Source organism: Heptranchias perlo, unplaced genomic scaffold (genome assembly GCF_035084215.1).
Source record: "Heptranchias perlo isolate sHepPer1 unplaced genomic scaffold, sHepPer1.hap1 HAP1_SCAFFOLD_622, whole genome shotgun sequence".
NCBI classification, from domain to species: Eukaryota; Metazoa; Chordata; class Chondrichthyes; order Hexanchiformes; family Hexanchidae; genus Heptranchias; species Heptranchias perlo.
The window spans coordinates 20,001-30,000 of NW_027139647.1; positions in this window are offsets into that span (position 1 = coordinate 20,001).

The window sequence follows — 10,000 nt, forward strand, 5'->3', positions numbered from 1 at the left end:
GGGTATGGCTCGTTGCGTGCGGCAGGAGGAGGCGCAGCGTACGGTACCGAGCACTGGGAGGTGCGGTGCTGCCCGCCGGAGTGACAGCGAAAGGCTGCGCACCGCTTTCCGCCTGGTAACTCGGCGTCCGTGAGACCGACCGACTCCGCTTTATCGCCGGAGCTAGAGTGGGGCAAGGGGCACGGTTGAGTACCGGAAGGATGACGTTCGCACACGGGGAAGTCGAGTGCCGGGCCGCTGAAAGCGAGCAGGGTGCCACCGACTCTTCGGGCCCACTCGGAGGCTGATATCTCAGGAAGGCCGAGGCCGATTTCCTCCGGGTATGGCTCGTTGCGTGCGGCAGGAGGAGGCGCAGCGTACGGTACAGAGCACTGGGAGGTGCGATGCTGCCCGCCGGAGTGACAGCGAAAGGCTGCGCACCGCTTTCCGCCTGCTAACTCGGCGTCCGTGAGACCGACCGACTTCGCTTTACCGCCGGAGCTAGAGTGGGGCAAGGGGCACGGTTGGGTACCGGAACGATCACGTTCGCACACCGGGAAGTCGAGTGCCGGGTCTCGAAACGGAGCCGGGTCAGCCCAATTTAAAACGGAGAATAGAGTGCTGCCCTCTGCGGGTGAAAACCTGGAAGTACGTTGGTTAATGATTTCCAGTTCACCCCGCTTGGTCAGGCCCACTCGGAGGCGGATAACTCCGGAACGCCGAGGCCGATTTCCTCCGGGTATGGCTCGTTGCGTGCGGCAGGAGGCGGCGCAGCGTACGGTACCGAGCACTCGGAGATGCGGTGCTGCCCGCCGGAGTGACAGCGAAAGGCTGCGCACCGCTTTCCGCCTGGTAACTCGGCGTCCGTGAGACCGACCGACTCCGCTTTAGCACCGGAGCTAGAGTGGGGCAAGGGGCACCGAAGGGTACCGGAACGATCACGTTCGCATACCGGGAAGTCGAGTGCCGGGCCGCTGAAAGCGAGCAGGGTGCCACCGCTCGGGGCCCCGGTTTGTCCGTCCCACCCGGAGGCCCATATCTCCGGAAGGCACAGGCCGATTTCCTCCGGGTATGGCTCGTTGCGTGCGGCCGGACCAGGCGCAGCGGACGGTACCGAGCACTCGGAGGTCCGGCGCTGCCCGCCGGAGGTACAGCGAAAGGCTGCAAACCACTTTCCGCCGCCTCCCTCCGCGGGCGTGAGACCGACGGTCGTCGGGTTTGGTTCCGCGGCTAGAGCAGGACGAGGGGCAGCGAACGGTACTGGAAGGAACCCGGTCGCACACCGGGAAGTCGACTAGCGGGCCGCCGAAAGCGAGCTCGGGGCCCCGGTTTGTCCGTCCCACCCGGAGGCCCATATCTCCGGAAGGCACAGGCCGATTTCCACCGGGTATGGCTCGTTGTGTGCGGCCGGACCAGGCGCAGCGGACGGTACCGAGCACTCGGAGGTCGGGCGCTGCCCGCCGGAGGTACAGCGAAAGGCTGCAAACCACTTTCCGCCGCCTCCCTCCGCGGGCGTGAGACCGACGGTCGTCGGGTTTAGTTCCGCGGCTAGAGCAGGACGAGGGGCAGCGAACGGTACCGGAACGAACCCGGTCGCACACCGGGAAGTCGAGTGCCGGGTCTCGAAACGGAGCCGGGTCGGCCCAGTTTAAAACGGAGAAGAGAGTGCTGCCCTCTGCGGGTGAAAACATGGAAGTACGTTGGTTAATGATTTCCAGTTCACCCCGCTTGGTCAGGCCCACTCGGAGGCGGATAACTCCGGAACGCCGAGGCCGATTTCCTGCGGGTATGGCTCGTTGCGTGCGGCAGGAGGCGGCGCAGCGTTCGGTACCGAGCACTCGGAGGTGCGGTGCTGCCCGCCGGAGTGACAGCGAAAGGCTGCGCACCGCTTTCCGCCTGCTAACTCGGCGTCCGTGAGACCGACCGACTCCGCTTTAGCACCGGAGCTAGAGTGGGGCAAGGGGCACCGAAGGGTACCGGAACGATGACGTTCGCACACCGGGAAGTCGAGTGCCGGGCCGCCGAAAGCGAGCAGGGTGCCACCGCTCGGGGCCCCGGTTTGTCCGTCCCACCCGGAGGCCCATATCTCCGGAAGACACAGGCCGATTTCCACCGGGTATGGCTCGTTGTGTGCGGCCGGACCAGGCGCAGCGGACGGTACCGAGCACTCGGAGGTCGGGCGCTGCCCGCCGGAGGTACAGCGAAAGGCTGCAAACCACTTTCCGCCGCCTCCCTCCGCGGGCGTGAGACCGACGGTCGTCGGGTTTGTTTCCGCGGCTAGAGCAGGACGAGGGGCAGCGAACGGTACCGGAAGGAACCCGGTCGCACACCGGGAAGTCGACTAGCGGGCCGCCGAAAGCGAGCACGGGGCCCCGGTTTGTCCGTCCCACCCGGAGGCCCATATCTCTGGAAGGCACAGGCCGATTTCCACCGGGTATGGCTCGTTGTGTGCGGCCGGACCAGGCGCAGCGGACGGTACCGAGCACTCGGAGGTCGGGCGCTGCCCGCCGGAGGTACAGCGAAAGGCTGCAAACCACTTTCCGCCACCTCCCTCCGCGGGCGTGAGACCGACGGTCGTCGGGTTTGTTTCCGCGGCTAGAGCAGGACGAGGGGCAGCGAACGGTACCGGAACGAACCCGGTCGCACACCGGGAAGTCGACCAGCGGGCCGCCGAAAGCGTGCTCGGGTCCCCGGTTTGTCTGTCCCACCCGGAGGCTGATATCTGAGGAAGTCCGAGGCCGATTTCCTCCGGCTAACTCGGCGGGCAATGTGTCCCCCCCACCATCTTCGGCTGATTACCGTGGCTGGACCGGATCAAGGAGCAACGGAACCGTGCCAGAACGACGTCGGTCGGACGGCGTGAACTGATAGTGCCGAGGCCGGAAACCGAGCCGGAAATGTGCACCGATTTATTGGTCCCACTCGCAGGCCCATATCTCCGGAAGGCCGAGGCCGATTTCCTCCGGGTATGGTTCGCTGCGTGCAGCCGGAAGGGGAGCAGCGGACGGCACTGAGCAGCCGGAGGTGCGGCGCTGCCCGCCGGAGCTGCAAGCGAAAGGCTGCGCACCGCTTTCCGCTGGTTAACTCGGCAGGCCGTCAGGCCGACCGACTCCGCTTCAGCACGGGAGCTAGAGTCGGGCAAGGGGCACCGAAGGGTACCGGAAGGATCACGTTCGGACACCGGGAAGTCGAGTGCCGGGCCGCCGAAAGCGAGCTCGGGGCCCCGGTTTGTCCGTCCCACCCGGAGGCCCATATCTCGAGAAGGCACAGGCCGATTTCCTCCGGGTTTGGCTCGCTGCGTGCGGCCGGACGAGGTGCAGCGAACGGTACCGAGCACTCGGAGGTGCGGCGCTGCCCGCCGGAGGTACAGCGAAAGGCTGCAAACCGCTTTCCGCCTCCTCTCCCCTCGGGCGTGAGACCGACGGTCGTCTGGTTTGCTTCCGCGGCAAGAGCAGGACGAGGGGCACCGAGCGGTACCAGAACGAACCCGGTCGCACACCGGGATGTCGAGTGCCCGGCCCAAACCCGCTACCCCCCCCCCCACCCGAAAGCGAGCCACGGTTTGTGGATTAAAAGTGAAGCGGCAAAGATTTGTAAAACAGCGTGAAATGATGAACCAGAAGCCCAAAGTAATGGTGGGAATAAAAGTTCCGAAATGTGAAATGGTGAACCAGAAGTTGTGTGAACTGTTTAACCCAAAGTGGCAAAAATGGATTAAAAGGGGTGAAATGATCGACCGCAAAGCAGGGCAAGCATTAAACAAAAGCAGCAGCATTTTTTAAAAAGGGACAAATGGTTTACCAGAATCCCAAAAGAATGCTCAGAGACTTAAGTGCCAAAGGGGCAAATGGTTAACCAGAAGCTGGGTGAACTGCTTAACCCAAAGTGGGAAAAAGGATAAAAAAGGGGTGAACTGATCAACCAGAAGTCGACAACAATGTGCGGCGATTAAGTCTGAAAGAGGGAAAGGTTGACCGGAAAGCAGGGAAATGATTAAACAAAAGCAGAAAAATTCAGTAAAAAGGGGCAAGTGGTGAACCAGAAGTTGGGTGAACTGCTTAACCAAAAGTGGGAAAGAGGATTAAAAGGGGAGAAATGTTGAACCAGATGTCGAAAACAATGCGCGGCGATGAAGTCTGAAAGAGGAAAAGGTTGACCGCAAAGCAGGGAAAGGATTAAACAGAAGCAGCAATATCTTTTAAAAAGGGACAAATGGTGAACCAGAATCCCAAAAGAATGCTCAGAGACTTAAGTCCCAAAGGGGCAAATGGTTAACCAGAAGCTGGGTGAACTGTTTAACCAAAAGTGGGAAAAAGGATTAAAATGTTGTGAAATGATTAACCAGAAGGCGAAAGCAAAGTGCGGCGGCGAAGTCCTAAAGGGGAAAAGGTTGACCATAAAGCAGGGAAATGATTAAACAAAAGCAGAAAAATTCAGTAAGAAGGGGCAAATGGTTAACCAGAAGTTGGGTGAACTGCTTAACCAAAAGTGGGAAAGAGGATTAAAAGGGGAGAAATGTTGAACCAGATGTCGAAAACAATGCGCGGCGATGAAGTCTGAAAGAGGAATAGGTCGACCGCAAAGCAGGGAAATGATTAAACAAAAGCAGAAAAATTCAGTAAAAAGGGGCAAATGGTGAACCAGAAGCTGGGTGAACTGCTTAACCAAAAGTGGGAAAAAGGATTAAAAGGGGAGAAATGTTGAACCAGATGTCGAAAACAAGGTGCGGCGATGAAGTCTGAAAGAGGAATAGGTCGACCGCAAAGCAGGGAAAGGTTTAATCAAAAGCAGCAATATCTTTTAAAAAGGGACAAATGGTGAACCAGAATCACAAAAGAATGCTCAGAGACTTAAGTCCCAAAGGGGAAATGGTTAACCAGTAGCTGGGTGAACTGTCCAACCCAAAGTGGGAAAAAGGATTAAAAGGGGTGAAATGATTAACCAGAAGGCGAAAGCAAAGTGCGGCGGCGAAGTCGTAAGGGGAAAAGGTTGACCAGAAAGCAGGGAAAGCATTAAACAAAAGCGGCAACATTTTTAAAAAAGTGGCAAATGGTTAACCAGAATCCCAAAAGAATGCTCAGAGACTTAAGTCCCAAAGGGGAAATGGTTAACCAGAAGCTGGGTGAACTGGTGAACCAAAAGTGGGAAAAAGGATTAAAAGGGGAGAAATGTTTAACCAGAAGGCAAAAGCAAAGTGCGGCGGCGAAGTCCAAAAGGGGAAAAGGTTGACAAGAAAGCAGGGAAATGATTAAACCAAAGCGGAAAAATTCAGTATAATGGGGCAAATGGTTAACCAGAAGCTGGGTGAAATGGTTAACCGAAAGTGGCAAAAAAAGATTTAAAGGGGAAAAATGATTAACCAGAAGTCGACAACAATGCGCGGCGATGAAGTCTGAAAGGGGAAAAGGTTGACCACATAGCAGGGAAACGATTAAACAAAAGCGGCAACATTTTTAAAAAAGTGGCAAATGATTAACCAGAATCCCAAAAGAATGCTCAGAGACTAAGTCCCAAAGGGGAAATGGTTAACCAGAAGCTGGGGGAAATGGTTAACCAAAAGTTGCAAAAATGATTAAAAGGGGTGAAATGATTAACCAGGAGGCTAAAGCAATGTGCCGCGGTGAAGTCTGAAAGAGGGAAAGGTTGACCAGAAAGCATTAAACAAAAGCGGCAACATTTTTTAAAAATTGGCAAATGATTAACCAGAATCCCAAAAGAATGCTCAGAGACTAAGTCCCATAGGGGAAATGGTTAACCAGAAGCTGGGGGAAATGGTTAACCAAAAGTTGCAAAAATGATTAAAAGGGGTGAAATGATTAACCAGAATTCGAAAATAATGTGCGGCGATGAAGTCCTAAAGGGGAAAAGTTTGACCACAAAGCAGGGAAAGCATTAAACAAAAGCGGCAACATTTTTTAAAAATTGGCAAATGATTAACCAGAATCCCAAAAGAATGCTCAGAGACTAAGTCCCAAAGGGGAAATGGTTAACCAGAAGCTGGGGGAAATGGTTAACCAAAAGTTGCAAAAATGATTAAAAGGGGTGAAATGATTAACCAGGAGGCTAAAGCAATGTGCCGCGGTGAAGTCTGAAAGAGGGAAAGGTTGACCAGAAAGCATTAAACAAAAGCGGCAACATTTTTTAAAAATTGGCAAATGATTAACCAGAATCCCAAAAGAATGCTCAGAGACTAAGTCCCAAAGGGGAAATGGTTAACCAGAAGCTGGGGGAAATGGTTAACCAAAAGTTGCAAAAATGATTAAAAGGGGTGAAATGATTAACCAGGAGGCTAAAGCAATGTGCCGCGGTGAAGTCTGAAAGAGGGAAAGGTTGACCAGAAAGCATTAAACAAAAGCGGCAACATTTTTAAAAAAGTGGCAAATGATTAACCAGAATCCCAAAAGAATGCTCAGAGACTGAGTCCCAAAGGGGAAATGGTTAACCAGAAGCTGGGGGAAATGGTTAACCAAAAGTTGCAAAAATGATTAAAAGGGGTGAAATGATTAACCAGGAGGCTAAAGCAATGTGCCGCGGTGAAGTCTGAAAGAGGGAAAGGTTGACCAGAAAGCATTAAACAAAAGCGGCAACATTTTTTAAAAAGTGGCAAATGATTAACCAGAATCCCAAAAGAATGCTCAGAGACTAAGTCCCAAAGGGGAAATGGTTAACCAGAAGCTGGGGGAAATGGTTAACCAAAAGTTGCAAAAATGATTAAAAGGGGTGAAATGATTAACCAGGAGGCTAAAGCAATGTGCCGCGGTGAAGTCTGAAAGAGGGAAAGGTTGACCAGAAAGCATTAAACAAAAGCGGCAACATTTTTTAAAAATTGGCAAATGATTAACCAGAATTCCAAAAGAATGCTCAGAGACTAAGTCCCAAAGGGGAAATGGTTAACCAGAAGCTGGGGGAAATGGTTAACCAAAAGTTGCAAAAATGATTAAAAGGGGTGAAATGATTAACCAGGAGGCTGAAGCAATGTGCCGCGGTGAAGTCTGAAAGAGGGAAAGGTTGACCAGAAAGCATTAAACAAAAGTGGCAACATTTTTAAAAAATTGGCAAATGATTAACCAGAATCCCAAAAGAATGCTCAGAGACCAAGTCCCAAAGGGGAAATGGTTAACCAGAAGCTGGGGGAAATGGTTAACCAAAAGTTGCAAAAATGATTAAAAGGGGTGAAATGATTAACCAGGAGGCTAAAGCAATGTGCCGCGGTGAAGTCTGAAAGAGGGAAAGGTTGACCAGAAAGCATTAAACAAAAGCGGCAACATTTTTTAAAAATTGGCAAATGATTAACCAGAATCCCAAAAGAATGCTCAGAGACTAAGTCCCAAAGGGGAAATGGTTAACCAGAAGCTGGGGGAAATGGTTAACCAAAAGTTGCAAAAATGATTAAAAGGGGTGAAATGATTAACCAGGAGGCTGAAGCAATGTGCCGCGGTGAAGTCTGAAAGAGGGAAAGGTTGACCAGAAAGCATTAAACAAAAGTGGCAACATTTTTTAAAAATTGGCAAATGATTAACCAGAATCCCAAAAGAATGCTCAGAGACTAAGTCCCAAAGGGGAAATGGTTAACCAGAAGCTGGGGGAAATGGTTAACCAAAAGTTGCAAAAATGATTAAAAGGGGTGAAATGATTAACCAGGAGGCTAAAGCAATGTGCCGCGGTGAAGTCTGAAAGAGGGAAAGGTTGACCAGAAAGCATTAAACAAAAGTGGCAACATTTTTAAAAAATTGGCAAATGATTAACCAGAATCCCAAAAGAATGCTCAGAGACTAAGTCCCAAAGGGGAAATGGTTAACCAGAAGCTGGGGGAAATGGTTAACCAAAAGTTGCAAAAATGATTAAAAGGGGTGAAATGATTAACCAGGAGGCTGGAGCAATGTGCCGCGGTGAAGTCTGAAAGAGGGAAAGGTTGACCAGAAAGCATTAAACAAAAGTGGCAACATTTTTAAAAAATTGGCAAATGATTAACCAGAATCCCAAAAGAATGCTCAGAGACCAAGTCCCAAAGGGGAAATGGTTAACCAGAAGCTGGGGGAAATGGTTAACCAAAAGTTGCAAAAATGATTAAAAGGGGTGAAATGATTAACCAGGAGGCTAAAGCAATGTGCCGCGGTGAAGTCTGAAAGAGGGAAAGGTTGACCAGAAAGCATTAAACAAAAGCGGCAACATTTTTTAAAAATTGGCAAATGATTAACCAGAATCCCAAAAGAATGCTCAGAGACTAAGTCCCAAAGGGGAAATGGTTAACCAGAAGCTGGGTGAAATGGTTAACCAAAAGTTGCAAAAATGATTAAAAGGGGTGAAATGATCAACCAGAAGTCGAAAATAATGTGCGGCGATGAAGTCCTAAGGGGCAAAAGTCACCCAGAAGGCAGGGAAATGATCAAACGAAAGCAGCCAAAAAATTATTAAAAGAGGGGAACTGATGAACCAAAAGATGAGAAACGGCCCGCAGAGACTAAGTCCAAAACGGGAACTGGTGAACCGGAAATGATTAACCAAAAACTAAGTCCGAAGAGGGAACTGGTAAACCAGAACTTAGTAACCCGATTTTTAAAATTAATTATAAATGGGGAAACGATTGAGCAAAAGGCGGAAATTAAGTCACAGGGACCATGTCCGAAAGGGCAAGAGGTTACCCCGTAGGGGGCATTCGTCAACTCAATCTGAAAACTTTGGAGGCAAATCTGACCAAAATGCGGAAATCGGACCACACCGCGAGGGGCGCCATTCGACGGGGCAGGGTTAGACGCGTCGAACGGTACCTGAAGGTCCCGGCTGCGACACGTGAGTCCGGAGATATGGCCAGTCAAAGTCTGATGGGAGGTACCGAAGCCGAAAAATCGAAACGCGTTTGCGGCGATTCGGTGTCAGAGAGTCGGTCACGAATTCAAATTCGTCCCGCTGATTCGCCAATTGCCAGCCGGTTCCGGGGGGATTGGCGGGGTACCTGCAGGATAGTAAGAGGTGGCATGTCGAGACTTAGCCTGTTTACCAGACTTGTGTCTAGCGCCTCCAGGTCTGCAGAGACCGACCCGGGCTGCCGCCCAACCGACTTTTAAGCCTTTTGGGAGTGGGAATTTTTCCCATTTTTCCCCATTTTTCGGGTTTTTTGGTCGGGCTTGAAAACGGCGGCCCCGAGGCCTCCCGGGGCTGGCGGGCTTCGGCTCCCTTGCGAGAGGGTCCGAATTCCACCCGTTTAAGCCCAGAAAGGAGTTCGGAAGTCAGTCGGTCGAGGGAACCCCTTCGGAAGTCCGACGGGGATGGATTCGGCCGGCGTTTCGGATCTCCGGTCAGAGGATTCCCCCCCTGGGCGGGGGGGTGCGAGTAGCTGCCGGCAAACGGTCCCTTGCACTTGTGGCACAAAAAGTCCGAGCACAGGTTAATGAGTTGGCCGCGGAAGCCCCTATGCCGAAATGAGAAAGCCCCCGTTGCGGGGATTTAGTGACGCATCTGCGGCCGGAGGTGGGAGGCCGTCCTGCCGAATTGACACTTGTCATTCGGGCACCTAGGGATTGGTCGGGTACCCGGAGATTTTCGAGAACACGATTTTCAGAGCTTTCTCTGACAGCCCAGGTGCACTTTAAGAGTGCCTGAAAAAGTGACACTTGGCAAAAGGCTCTCAATTTCAAAGCGGAGACCTTTACAAGAGCACTCGGAAGTCACCTGTCAGCATTTAAAGCTACATCAGGCGGCAATTTTCGAACTCTTTGTCAGTCTGAAATCGTGTTGAGCCTCGACAGCGTCGGGCTCAGGCAGGAGGAGCTTGCCAGCAGAGAGAGGCTCACCATGGATTGCTGGTGGATGCTTTTCGAAAACATATACACATTATATTATATTATAATAATATAAAGAAAAAAAAGAGTTTCTCAAAATCTCTGTGACACTTTGCAGATTTTTTTGAAAGCCAATAAAGAGAACTCTTTAACTTGAAAGTCACCTGTGCCGGCATAGCGATGACTTTTAAAACAGGTTGACACTTTCGAGCCGCGGCGGCTCTGAATCACCCCAGACACCA